Genomic DNA, 14,767 nt, shown 5'->3' on the forward strand with positions numbered 1-14,767 from the left:
GAATAATCTAGCACCTTTAAATGGCTCACCAGCTTACTTCTGGTTTGACTTTTGGACGTACTTAGACCCTCTCATTGTGCATTTGAGAGAATCTGGTCCATCTCAGCTTGGGCTGCATAAAGAGGATAGAGTTTGTCGAGCTGTTCAAAATGGGGGTTAGTGCTTAAGAGGGGCTAGATCAGATGCTTCTCAACAGGTGTTGACCTGCTTAGCTTCCCTTCTGATACCTTCTCCATCCAGCGGTTCTGATGTCTATTTCTAAAGATCTCTTTCTGGAAATTACACTAAGCCCTTCTCTTCTAAGAGGACATGAGATCAACTAAGGGTTTCTTCTCCCATTGTTGGATGAAAAAATGGTTTGGTTGAAACTAGCGGTCCCCATATTTTCCTTTCTTCTTTGGCAGATCTTCTTAGCCAGACTCCCAACCCATGACAGGCTCATTAGTTGGGGAATGCAGGTTCCTGACTCCTGCGTTCTCTGCACCTCTATTGCTGACTCTCATACTCACGTTTTCTCTGACTGTGGCTTTTCTCGACTGTTAAGGACCTATCTTGCTTTAAGAATCTGGCCTAACCCTCTGGTGGAGCTGCATGCAATTTCTCACTGGATTGGGGAAATTTCAACTTCTCCAATGGCTTCCTTCTAGGCTATTGCAAAGCTCCTTCTTCAGACTGTTGCTCACTGAAAGAACACAACGAGCGAATTTTGACGTCAAGTTCTACCATAACTTCATCTCTTAAAGATAGCACTGATTGCATCATGCGTAATTTCCTTATCTCATATCCATCGTCGAATTCAATCGGCTCTTAATCTCTCCTTTAATGTTTTTTGTTGTTGTTTCATGCACCCTTTATAGCTCTCTCTTCTTGTTCCAGTTCTGTGACCCTCCTTCAGAAACATCTTCGGATGTAATAGGATTTAGTTGTCATTAACTTCTTACTTTTTTTGTTAGTAAAATTAACATTAAAACAAAAAAAAAGAATATGTTACAGTTAGAACCAGTTGTCGTGGATTTTTATACATTGTGAAATTGGATATGTTTTAAAGTATGTTTGAGCTAGAGTTATAACCTATGGCAAAATATCTGCTTCTTTTTAGTGTCACATTTGGATAAATTTTACGTCTCTACTAATCTATTTAGGGAAAAGATAACCGAGATATCTATGTGTGCATAAAAAGCGCATATTTATTAAAGCTAAAAAGAACGGTCATTGGCATATGCATTCGGCTAGATTGGAGCAAAACTAGAATTTGTTAATCCCTCTCACTGCCTTAAATCCTCTCAATGTGACATGAGGCAGTGACTGTTGGGGTCGGTTTCACCCCAAGCGGATAAAACCATTTCAAAATGACTAAGTATGGAAGAAAGACAAATCAGCCGAGCCGCTCACCAAGACAAGTGGAAGAGCCGTGGAGAAAGACAAGTGGGAGAGCCGTGGAGATAGACAAGTGGGAGAGCCGTGGAGAAAGGCAGAATGGGCCGAGCCGTGAATAAGGAAAGATGGGCCACGCTGTGCAAAGATGGGTCGAGCCGTGAAGAGGAACAAGTAAGCCGAGCCGCGGGAAGGATGTCCAGTGGGCCGAGCTGTGCAAGAAAGCAGGTGGACCGAGCTGTATCGTGAGGAATGGGCCGAGCCGCATTTCAACATGCTTGGGCCGAGCCGCGCCTATCACGTCGCGATTCGAATGGCAAGTGGGCCGAGCCATGGAGAAGTTTTGATGGGCCGAACCTAGGCCTTGAAAGACGAAGCCCATAGAAACCCTAGGTGAAATACAAAGGCGGTGAGCCGCACGAGGCGATAAGGAAATATTCCGAAAATCTCTCCCGAAATTCTCGGCTAGGCGGTTCAGAGAATTAGTATAAATAGACGATGTATGCAATTCATTTTGTAACTTTTGCAACCCTAAGCAATAAGAACTAAACACTTTTACAGCAAGAAAAACTTTCTTTCGATCTTACTGTTCTTGACGATAAACCCTTGAAGTTTCCGATCCCTTAGTTTTCCTTAAACAAATTTCTGGTTGTGCGAGTTTTGGCTCACACAATTTGGCACCGTCTGTGGGGACATCGAAACTTTCTTACTCTAAATCGACAAGACATTAAGATCCGAAGAACATGGCGAGCAACACCCTCGACGATAACAACAACAACAACAACGATAACGGCGCGGAAAATGACGCTCCAGCATCAGGCACAACGACGACGACGACCGAAACCCAAGAGGAGATGCGAAACATAATGGCTGCGTTGATGAAGAAGATCGACGAGCAGGACAAAAGAAACGAGGCGATTACAGAGAGGATCGACGTGATGACGGCCGAGCGACGACACCCAACTTGGAGAGCCGGAATCTCCGACCCGATGGATGGAATCCGGAGACGCTTCGATTTCTCAACGCCTGCAGAAGCCTCGGGGAGCGGCGCGAGAAACCCCTTGGCTCCACCAATGTTTCGTCCCCTCGGCAAACAGACTACCGCGGCAACCCGAGTTAACATGACCGAGCCGCCTCTACTCCATCGGAACTCAAGGCGACGAGCCGGCGAAGAGGAGAATGACGCGATCGACGTGGACGCCCAACAGAACGATGGAACCACGAACTCGCAACAAAACGGCTCGGCTCGGCGAATAAGCCAAGAAGAGCTCGCCTCGGCACTAAACGGCGTCCGGACTGACGAAATCACCGATCCGGCTCGCATCGACAACCCGACTGAAGAAGAAGAAAACCTCCAATGGATTGAGCAGACGGAACGCGAAGACGAGCCGAGGAGAGAAGAGCGGGAGCGACTCTCCCAATCAAAGGGAATGACTCACGCGCAAACCCTCGAAATCAAAGAGTTGTGAGCCTCAATGGCTCGGACAGTGGCAGAGATATGCGCCATGAAATCTCAAGTGCATAATGCGACAAGTGCCGCGCCGGAGATTGATCGAATGCTCGAGGAAACCAAAAGAACCCCGTTCACGACGAGGATCACAGAGGCTAGGATCCCCGAGCCCGGAAAAGTCAGGATCCCTTTCTATGAAGGAACCACTGACCCGAAAGCTCATATCACGGCGTTCCGCATAGCAATGGGACGAGCCTTCATGAGGAACTCTGCCAACCTGACTAAGCAAGAAAAAGACGCCGGTTATTGTCTGCTGTTTGTAGAGCATCTCAAAGGGGCCGCACTAGAATGGTTCTCAAGGCAAGAACGTAATTCGATCAACAGCTTCCAGCAGCTCTACGCCTTGTTCTTGAAGCAGTACTCGATGTTCATGGACTGAGGCACCTCCGACGCCGATCTATGGACGTTATCTCAAGGACCTAACAAACCGCTTTGGGATTACATGACAAGGTTCAAAACTGTTGTGTCCAAAGTAGAAGAAATAAGTGACAAGGCCGCCCTTGAAGCCCTAAAACGATCCCTATGGTACAAATCAGAGTTTCGAAGGGAGATGGCGCTGAACACGCCGCAAACAATTCAGGACGCTCTGCATCGATCATCAGACTTTATCGTGAACGAGGAAGAAATGAAGAATTTAGACGAGCAGTACGAAGCGACGAAAGCAGCAATCCGGAGCTCGATTTGAACTCCAGATCTGAAGAAATACTATCACTAAGGATGCACCACGACCAGCATGAACTACGGAACAGCTTGATCCCTGCAAAGGGTACGTAGGCAGCCCGTCCTTGGACGGATTCAGCTGTCCCCCTTCTTAAAAGGAGGGGGGGGGAGTAGGTACGTATACACCATACTTACACCATATCTTAAATTTTTAGCTCGTCAAGTCAGGTATCTCTAGATTTATTTCGCTTCATTTTTTCGTTCACTTGCTTTCACTTCGGCTAGTTTTCATTCACTTGCTTTCACTTCGGCTAGTCTTTTATTCACTTGTTTTACGTCGGCTAAACATTTTACTTGTTTTACAAAGCACTTTATTTTCATTGATCTTGCATTGCTTCGGCAAAGTTCTACTTTGGTATCCAAACACCGTACGCCTCGTCTCGTTGCTAGCCACAACGAGACAACAAATACAAAGTTCTCTAAACGGACTTTTACCACCTTTCCTAGGACGAGGGTGCAAGTTACATCCTCTATGGATAAAAATTAAGCGCGCTATACAAATTTCAGACCAAAAACGTATCGTTCGCCACAGTCCACTATCGCACACGAGATTATAAGTTGAGACTACATCGCTTTCTCTAAAACCGAAGTGAACTCTTAAAACCCGGCAAAACTCACTCACCCTCTCGGGAACGCCGGTCTATAGTCATATTCCAAAGAGAACACTATATCCTCTTGAACTTTTGCCTCATCAATGAGAAACCCTGGGCTAACGCCTCGGCAAGAAAAAAACAGGCTCAAGCTAAACACTTTGGCTGCAACGCCCGACTCTTCCTCACGAACGATCAGTCTCTAAAAAGAGAACAAGGCCTATAAAACACATAACTTACTTGAAAAATACTTCGGCGTTAGTCGGAGATTCTTTCTCAAAACAATCTAAAACAGCTCACCTCAATGAGGACCTCTCTCAGTGATAGAATGGATAAATCTCAATGAACGGCCCGAAATCATCTTTGGTTAATAAAAACAAAACGCCTCGTCGTTATACATGGCTCGGCATCATATAATGAAAATGCCTTGTCGTTATACAAAGCTCGGCATCATCTAATGAAAACGCCTCGCCGTTATCATTAAACACGGCTCGGCATTGCCAATGAAAATCGCCTCGTCGTTATCGCTAAACACGGCTCGGCGTCATCTAAACGAAGACGCCTCGTCGCCTATGCATTATCTTCGATCGTTACCTAGGCATCATTTTACTGTACTCATCGTCTAGGCATCACCTCGCCTTGTCGCCTAGGCATTATCTTGGCTCGTCGCCTAGGCATTATCTCGGCTTGTCGCCTAGGCATCATCTTGTCGAGATCATCTCGTCGCCTAGCCATCATTGGCTCGTTGCCTAGGCATCACCTCGTCTTGTCTCTTAGACATTAAGTCGGCTCGTTGCGTAGGCATTATCTCTGCTCGTCGTCCATGCATTATCTCGGTTCGTCGCCTACGCATCATCTTGCCTCGTCGGCTAAGCGTCATCTTGTATCATCGCCTAGCCATCATCGGCTCGTCGCCTAGGCATCATCTTACCTCGTCGCCTAGGCATTACTCTTGCCTTGTCGCCGAGCCGTTAACTCGGCTCGGAAGCTAGGCATCCTCTTGCATTATCGCCTAGCCATAATCTCGGCTCGTTGGCTAGGCGTCATCTTGCCTCGCCGCCTAGGCATCCTCTTGCCTTGTCTCCTAGCCATCGTCTCAGCTCATCTTCTAGGCACTGTCTTGCCTTGTCGTCTATGCATCTTTTGACCTTGTCGGTTTGGCATCTCCTGACTTAATCCAGTAACAAGACGTATCTAGATCACGTGCGTCGGCGTAACACTTTCCCCCGACAATATCTAACACGCCTCGGCATTGTATTTTCTGGAAAAGCTTTCGTATTAGTCTTTCTGCGCACCATAGCACTATGGGCGTCTTGTCATTAAGAACGGCACAGTTTTCTCAAAACGCCTCGTCGTTTATACGACTCGTCATAACTCTCTCAAAACGCCTCGTCGTTTATTCGGCTCGACATAACTCTCTCAAAACGCCTCGTCGTTTATTTGGCTCGGCATCACTTTCTCAAAACGCCTCGTCGTTCGGCATAACTCTCTCAAAACACCTCGTCGTTTATTCGGCTCGGCATAACTTTCTCAAAACGCCTCGTCGTTCGGCATAACTTTCTCAAAACGCCTCGTCGTTAAACTCGAAACACAGCTCGGCAATACAAAACAGAATCGCCTCGTTCTTAATTTGGCTCGGCATTATCAAGCAGAATCACCTCATCGTTGACTTAAACTGCGACTTAACGTTATTGAACAAGAAACGCCTCGGCATCCTCGGCACCCTCTTGAAACGCCTCGGCATCTTTATTTCCAAAACACCTCACCTGGGCTTATGTCGCAACGGCTTGACTCGATGGTTTATCCTACGGTCAGGAGTAATCGACCTCGTCACTCTCGTCTCCGAAACTGACGAGCTGGGGGGCTAACTGTTGGGGTCGGTTTCACCCCAAGCGGATAAAACCATCTCAAAATGACTAAGTATGGAAGAAAGACAAATCAGCCGAGCCGCGCTCACCAAGACAAGTGGGAGAGCCGTGGAGAAAGACAAGTGGGAGAGCCGTGGAGATAGACAAGTGGGAGAGCCGTGGAGAAAGGCAGAATGGGCCGAGCCGTGAATAAGGAAAGATGGGCCACGCTGTGCAAAGATGGGCCAAGCCGTGAAGAGGAACAAGTAAGCCAAGCCGCGGGAAGGATGTCCAGTGGGCCGAGCTGTGCAAGAAAGCAGGTGGACCGAGCTGTATCGTGAGGAATGGGCCGAGCCGCATTTCAACATGCTTGGGCCGAGCCTCGGTGAGGTGGACCGAATCACGTCGCGATTCGAATGGCAAGTGGGCCGAGCCATGGAGAAGTTTTGATGGGCCGAACCTAGGCCTTGAAAGACGAAGCCCATAGAAACCCTAGGTGAAATACAAAGGCGGTGAGCCGCACGAGGCGATAAAGAAATATTCCGAAAATCTCTCCCGAAATTCTCGGCTAGGCGGTTCAGAGAATTAGTATAAATAGACGATGTATACAATTCATTCTGTAACTTTTGCAACCCTAAGCAATAAGAGCTAAACACTTTTACAGCAAGAAAAACTTTCTTTCGATCTTACTGTTCTTGACGATAAACCCTAGAAGTTTTCGATCCCTTAGTTTTCCTTAAACAAATTTCTGGTTGTGCGAGTTTTGGCTCACACAGTGACCACTATCTCGACAAGAACTTTCACTTTAACCTTCTCTTCCAAAACTACTTAGCTATGTGAGAGAAACTAAGGATACATTCTCCCTAGTGTCTTGTTTTTTTTTACTTAGTTGGGAATATTTGTAAGAATTCCAACAAAGGATAAGCTCTTACATTAGAGAAAAAGCGTTTAGGTTGTTTGTGTTCTCTGTTCCATTGAAGTAGAAAGTCAAAGTCACTATCACATTTTCTTTGCTTTCTCATCAGATATTTGGAGATCTTTTGCTTCTAAGGTTGCTCAAATCCACCATCAAATTTCTCCACTGTCATTCTGTGGATACTTAAGACTTGTCCACTTTCTCTTTGACGAGCAACCAGTATTTTCAAACTCATTATACAAGCATCAATTTACCTAATATGGAGAAAAAAAGAACTTAATAACATTCACGACAATCTTTACCAATTACCACCACAGCACCACCCATTGATAGATTCATAATTAACTTTTTTAGAATGCATTTTAGTCATTGTTTGGTGTCTCACGCATGCATTATAGATATGTTTCTTAGTGTTTTAGCTTTGTTTTAGCTTAAATAGGAACTTGCATTAGGTCCAAGTGTGTCTTGGATATTTGGAGTGTTATTAGGTACTTTTTGAGGCTAAAGGAGACATGGAAACAATAGGGATGGAAACCAGTGCATGACAACCAAAGAAAATGGTGTAAATGTTCAAAAAAACTCGGAGAAATTGTTCATATCGATCAACATATCAAGCTAAGTCTGGTTGATATGAATGCGGCGTCGTCTCAAATATCGAGCAAAACAGATGGTTTAAACACCGATGCAACTTCAGAGATATTCTAAAAAGTTGTAGAAAATTGAATCACTGTTCCACTGGAGGCAAACTCGAGGTATTTGTCAGTGGTTCGGGAGATACATGGATTCTCGCAGAACATATCTTGACCAAGCATATCGACCAAAATCTGGTTAACATGAATATGGCTTTTCACTCCAATCAAGATCCCGACCTGATACTGCACGACATGAAAAGGGCAGCAATCGCTTTTGACGGTTTGTTGGCTCAAAACCCGATTTGTTCCGGGTTGACCCAAACCAGAAACAGTTAGTATATAAGCTTCTTTACACTAATTTCATCGGGAAAGCGGCCGATACGTGCCTCAACCGCATATACTGGTACCATTTCATGTATGTACTTTTGTGATGTGCTTTCACGTTCCTGTACTTCATAAATTGTGTAAATTGATACCCAAACCGTAATTTTTTTGGCCAAAACCTACATTGACTTTTGATCTGTTAGTCAACCAAAACAGTTAACGGTTGCTGACTCATCTGCCACGTTGGAACGAACATTCGTATATCACAAAACGACGTCGTTTTGTAAAATTCTGGAAAAAAAAAGGAATTTGTACTCACTGAGTGTTTAACCCAACACTTCAAGTATTTAACAACACCAAAAACCACTAGACCATTTTGATTATAAGCACTTAACCGGGATGTTATATTATATATAGAAACGAAAACCTTTTATTAGAAAAGATTTAATACGACGTCACTTAATTATAAAGGGCTTTTTAAAACTTGTAGCCTCGGGTATTCGAACCCAGCTACTCAATCACTAAACCAATGCCGAAACCAATAGACCAATTCGATTAAATCGAATTCAATCGATAGGTTATAGTATATATATACAAACAAAAACCTTTTATTAGAAAAAATGAAAACGACGCTAAAGTTATAAATGACTTTTAAGAAATCTCATCTTCTTCGTCGAGCTTTGTCGAAAATTTTAAACCCAAAATCAATCAAACTTCACTATAGAAGCATTGGGCATACTTGGATTCGCGGACGAAGCCTTGTGACTCGATGATGATGCCTAATTTCGAGTTTTTCCCCAAATTTTAAACACAGAGCTCGACAAAGCTCAACGAAAAAGATGAGATTTCTAAAAAAAATAATTTATAACTTAAGCGACGTCGTTTTCTTTTTTTTTCAATATAAGATTTTTTTGTTATATATACTATAACCTTCCATAGAACAACAATTAAACCAATTGGTCTAGTGGTTTCGGTTTTGGTTTAGTGATTGAGTGACTGGGTTCGAAATCCCGAGGCTACAAATTTTTATAAAGACGTCGTATTCATCATTTTCTAATAAAAGGTTTTCATTTCTATATATAATATAACATCGGCATAAAATTTTATTACTCGAATTGGTCTAGTGGTATCGGTTATGGTTAAATGCTTGAGGTGTGGGATTCAACTCCTAGTGGCTATATTTTTTTTTCCCATGAATTTAACAAAACGACGTCGTTTCGTTAAAGTTTTTTCTCCCAACAAAACGACGTCGTTTCGTTATATATGAATGTTCAACGTAGCAGATGAGTCAGCAACCGTTAAATATTAAACAGAGTTGACTAACGGATCAAAAGTCAATGTAGGTTTTAGCCAAAAAAATACGATTCGGATATCAATTTACACAATTTATAAAGTACAGGTACGTGTAGGCACAGCACAAAAATACAGGCATGAAATGGTACCAATACGTGCGGTTGAGGCATGTATCAGCCGCTTTCTCCTAATTTCATCTCTTATCCTGTTTTCTCTTTGAAAACCCTTCCTCTTTGAAGAGATAATATCATTTTACATAGTTTCCTGTGATTTGAATGCATCTAGTATCTTTTTATCTTGAATCTTTCTTTTTTAGTATCATTAAACATGAACTCTCACACCTTATCTTCATAAATTTTTCTGTGTTTGATCATGTTTAGTGAGTAATCTCTTTTTAAGATCCATGGGTGTGATAGATTAGAGAATTTCTGGGTTGATCTATGGTGTTTAGGACTTAGTGTCTTCTTCCTTTCTTTTATTTAGTGTGTTTAATGCTTGATTAGACTAAAGATAGTTATTCAAAGTTCTTAGGGCATTTCCCACCTAGAAGATGTTTGATGAAATGCTCCAAAGAACCAAATGAAGAGTTTTTCTTGCTTAGCCTATGGGAATAGATCTCTAAGGAGTTAAATGGTTATTGGAATCTGTTGTTAATGCTTTTTGATCATTGTTTTTCTAATAAGAATTAGAACTTGATAATATTGATTAGCAAAGTGACTAAGGTCATGAGAATGGGTTAATCTTGCTTAAGTGTACTAGACCCAAGAAAGTAGAGATTGTCTGATCTTGCTATCTTTTTCTGTTTAGGATTAAACTTCTTAGCTCATGAGAGTGATTGTATAAGAGGTTAACTAATTATTGGATCTTGAAATTAATGTTGGTTAATTAATCTTTTCACAAATGAGAGTTTGTTCTTGATTAGGTAATTAACAAATGAATTAATACCATGAGAGTAGATTAGTCATATTCAGTGATCTAGACCAAATGTTTAGCAAGTGTCTGATTGTTTTAACATCATAGATCATATATGGATTCACCCAAAGTCAATGATCTCACCCAAGGATCCACTTTTCTTGCATTTCTTTAGTCTTTGTTTATTTGCTAGTCTTTAGATTCTCTTGATTACATGTTTTCTTGTTTTTTTTTTTTTTCATTTGATTAGATTTTTAGAATCATTCAAATCATCTTGTTTAGCTTAACTCAATTAGTTCTATGCATTTCTAGTGATTGAACAATCCCAATTGGATTGATACCTAAAGTTCTACAGTGACATGTAACTGGTTTTGAAACATGAAAAAGTCATACTATCAATTTGGAGTCGTTCCTATGAGGATAAGCTTTTATTTTCACTATGTTAATGTATATCACTAAGAGCATGCATCTCTGTGAGATGATGAATTTTCTCTTTTTTATTGTTACTGACTTGTCTTCTTTGATTCTCTTGAGCTTTGAACGGTACTAAATACACAAGAAGAGCAATGGAAAGACAAGTTCTCTTGAGGTGTTGGAGATGGACGGCCAAAAGAGCATTCTTCAAGCTCCAAAACCTCAAGCCAACAATTAGAAGCTTTGACACTCCTTGTTGTTGTGGATTAAAATATGGAATCCACCCTAGGACATTTCCCATCCAAAAGGTGTTTGATGAAATGTCCCAAAGAACCAAATGAAGAATTTTTCTTGCTTAGCCTATGGAAATAGATGTCTAAAAAAATAAATGGTTACTGGGAGCTGTTGTTAATGCTAATTGATCATTGTTTCACTAATGAGAATTAGATCTTGATAACATTGATTAGCAAAATGATTAAAGTCATGAGAATGGGTTAATCTTGCTTAAGTGTTCAAGACCCAAGAAAATAGAGATTTTCTGATCTTGATATATTCTTCTGTTTAAGATTCACTTTCTTAGTTCATGAAAGTGATTTTTTAAAGAGGTTAATTAGTTATTGGATCTTGAAATTAATGTTTGTTAATTAACCCTTTCAGAAATAAGAAATTTTCCTTGATTAGGTAATTAACAAATGGATTAATACCATAAGAGTGGATTAGTCTTATTCAGTGATCTAGACCAAAGGTTTTGCAAGTGTCTGATTGTTTTAACATCATAGATCATATATGGATTCACCTAAAGTCAATGATCTCACCCAAGGATCAACTTTTCTTGCATTTCTTTAGTGTTTAATTATTTGCTAGTCTTTAGATTCTCTAAATTACATGTTTTCTTGTTTGTTTTGTTTTCATTTAATTAGACTGTTAGAATCATTCAAATAATCTTGTTTAGGTTGACTCAATTAGTTTGATGCATTTCTAGTGACTGAATCATCCCAATTGGATTGATACCTAAAGTTCTACAATGAGTGGACTTCAGTAATTGGTTTAGAAACTGAAAAAGTCATCCATCACCCATCGATGGATTCAAGCTTTTCATATCTTTGTTGTAAGAAAATCTTCAACTTAATTTTTTCTACCCATTTTAAATCCTTAATTGTTATCTGTATAGTTAGTTTACACCATATATAAAACAACACTAAACGAAAATTGGAACGTCGTTTGAATCCCGTTAACAAACTAACAACAGTAACACGTCGTGGTTAAACAATAGTTAACATAAAACTCGATATAAACTAAATCCCGACAAAATTGAAGCAAAATTCTCAAATCAAATTGAAGTAAAATAATCACACGGATAATAATTGAGGATTGATAACACCGGATTTTGACCATTTTTATGGATCACTTTAATATCTTTTACAGGTGTTTTTACTCCATTTTCAAAGGTTTTCAAAGGATTTCTATGTTTCCGAATTTTAAAAGACTTTTCAGGTAATTTGGGATAAAGAGGCACAAATTGGAACAAAAAGAATCTTTTGGATAAATGCAGACCGTCATAACTCTCATGGAGAGACGAAGACCTTCTCACCGTCTGATCACCCTAAAAATTGGTCAACTTATAGAAGAATCAACCAGCTTTCAAATGCACTTGGTTTGGAGACATTCCAACGGTTGGATCTCAAGATATTCCATTAGCCCCTGAGCCACTCGAATACGGCCAGCAAGTCACGCGACCGTGGCCAACAGCCTATTTCCCGCGGTCAGAAGCCTCCCGACCGCGGCCAACCACTAAATCCCCGCGGTCACGTCACTCCCGATCGCGGCCATCAAGCTCCGAACTAAAGCCCATATTTCTGAAGCCCAAAGTCATTCTCAGCCTCAGTTCCGGAACCCTAGAGACCATGGAGTATTGAAGACTATAAATACTTGTCATTTAGGTCGTTTTTAGAGAAAACCCTTCATACTTTACAAAAACCCTTTTCCTTTAGCCGTTTTTATGCAATTTTTTAGAAGATTATTCAAGTCCGAGTTCTTCAATAGAGAAGCTTTCTTCATCTCTTTTCTTTACTGTTTTTCATTACTTTTATTAAAACCAATGATGATGTCGACCTCAGCCATGTCTGAGTAGTTCCCGAGTTGAGTTTAGGGTTCCCGAAAGGGGCTCTCATAATCGATTAAGACATCTAGGTCTATAGATCTGGGATTTCGACTTGTTCTCTGTTTATTCTTGTTCTTAATGCATGTATGCTTGATTGATCACCTAGTATCTGATCTAGATAGTTAGTGTTGCGAAAGTTTTCATTAAGTATCAGCCCTAGAATGAAACAGGCAATTTTTCCGTAGGAGTGGAAATCTACCTGCAGCGAGATCGTGAGTATTGACGAGTCTTGTGCAGCTCTTGCGTTCTCTCCCTTCCAGGGCCAGAGTGGAAACCTACTGGTCAGAGTTGCGAGAAACAGTTGGTTATGATCACGACAGTGACGTAGTCATACCGCCGTACTCTAGCTCTAGAACCCTATATATCGATATCCGTCAATCCCAATCTATCTACCCTAGTGTTAAAACCGATTATGATCCCCTAGAGTTCCCAAAAGCTCAGCGTTTTTAGTCATAGTTTACCAACCAATCGATTTTTACTTGCTTATTTAGATCTGCATTTTAAATTACTTTAGTTCGATATTTTACTCGCTTTACTTGCTTTCCATTCGATTTTTCTACTTGCTTTCTAGGATAGATTTATTTGATTTCTTTTGTTTTAGTTTAATTTGTGACAAACAACCAACCTTTAAAAACCAATCTAGTCTAGACATAAAGTTAAAAACCGTAGAAGAATACCAGGCACACAAATCTCTGTGGATTCGATCCCTAAATACTACAACTGATTAGCTGTGCACTTGCGGCTTTCATTTGTTTTGTTAAGGGTAAAACTTGTTCCCTCACGCAGTTGACACGACATCAAGTTTTTGGCGCCGTTGCCGGGGATTTGTTTCGCTGCCTTTTGCTATTTTTCTTGTTTTAACTTCTGTTCTAGACACCTGATCTCTAGTTCTTTCTTAAAGTTTTGCTGAATTATCTTTGCCTTCTTTGGTTTTTCTCTGAATTGCATGAATACCAGGCGCAGACCTGTAGAAAACATTCCAATTCTAGACAAGATAGACAGACACGAAAGAGAACTTCGAAGACTTAGACAAACACAAGGAATGGCCAACGACGACCAGCCTGGAGATCCTATTAACTGAGCTTTAAATATGGACCAAGACGGGTCCGAACATGGAGAAAATGAAGAGAATGATCACAGAAGAGGTGATCATGCTCGACAAGATGGAGAGGAGGATGAGGTTCCTCCAAGAAACCACCAGAACCACGAGAGAGAAGAACGTGAAGACCTTGATGCACCCATCAATGCAGCCGATGGTGACCAACAAGGAATGCAGCCGAATGGGCGCGTTAACCGCCCTATACAGCCAGCAAATCAACACCGAAGACAAGCCAGAAACCATCGCATATCCGATTTTGATGCACCTACTCAAAATTTTTAGAACCGATCTGCAATTCAAGTTCCATTTCCGAACCGGAATGAGTTTGAAGTCAAGCCTCAAATCATCTCATTGGTGAAGCAAAACCAATTCCATGGAGTTCCTTCTGAACACCCAATGGACCATATCGAGCTCTTTGAAGAAATCTGCAGCATGATGAGAACAAACCAAGTTCCACCAGACTATTTAAAGTGTAAGTTGTTCCCTTTTTCATTAGCAGATAAAGCTCATTGTTGGTTGAAATCTTTGCCTGCAGGATCGATCACTAATTGGGAAGAATGTAAAACTGCTTTCTTGAACCACTTCTATACTAAGTCAAGGTCGAATCAGTTGAGAACAAAGATCTCAAACTTTCAACAAGGGCCAACTGAATCTTTCTATGAAGCCTGGGAACGTTTTAAGGAGTATGAACGTGATTGCCCTCACCATGGATTTCATGGATCAAGCCTGCTGAGCACATTTTACCGAGGTTTGCAACCAAAATACAAACTTTCACTTGATACAGCTAGCAATGGAGATTTTGGACAAAAGACGATAGCCCAAGGAAGAGCCCTCATCGAAAATTTGGCTCAAGCCAATAGCAATGATTGTCCTGAATACGATCGATCGACGAAGCAAACCGGTACAGACAACAAGGAGATAACCGAGTTGAAGAACATGATGAGCCAGCTTATGAAGAGCAACAATCGCCCAATC

At 41.3% G+C, this 14,767-nt stretch overlaps 1 non-coding gene across 1 annotated transcript; it reads right to left on the reverse strand.

Moving 5' to 3' along the window:
* Positions 1–14,399: 14,399 nt before the first annotated feature.
* LOC112082316 lies at positions 14,400–14,505 on the reverse strand. Its single transcript, XR_002896975.1, has one exon. It is a non-coding gene; the product is annotated as a small nucleolar RNA R71 (small nucleolar RNA).
* Positions 14,506–14,767: the final 262 nt, after the last annotated feature.

The sequence above is a fragment of the Eutrema salsugineum genome, unplaced genomic scaffold, assembly GCF_000478725.1.
Source record: "Eutrema salsugineum unplaced genomic scaffold, Eutsalg1_0 scaffold_8, whole genome shotgun sequence".
Taxonomy (NCBI): domain Eukaryota; kingdom Viridiplantae; phylum Streptophyta; class Magnoliopsida; order Brassicales; family Brassicaceae; genus Eutrema; species Eutrema salsugineum.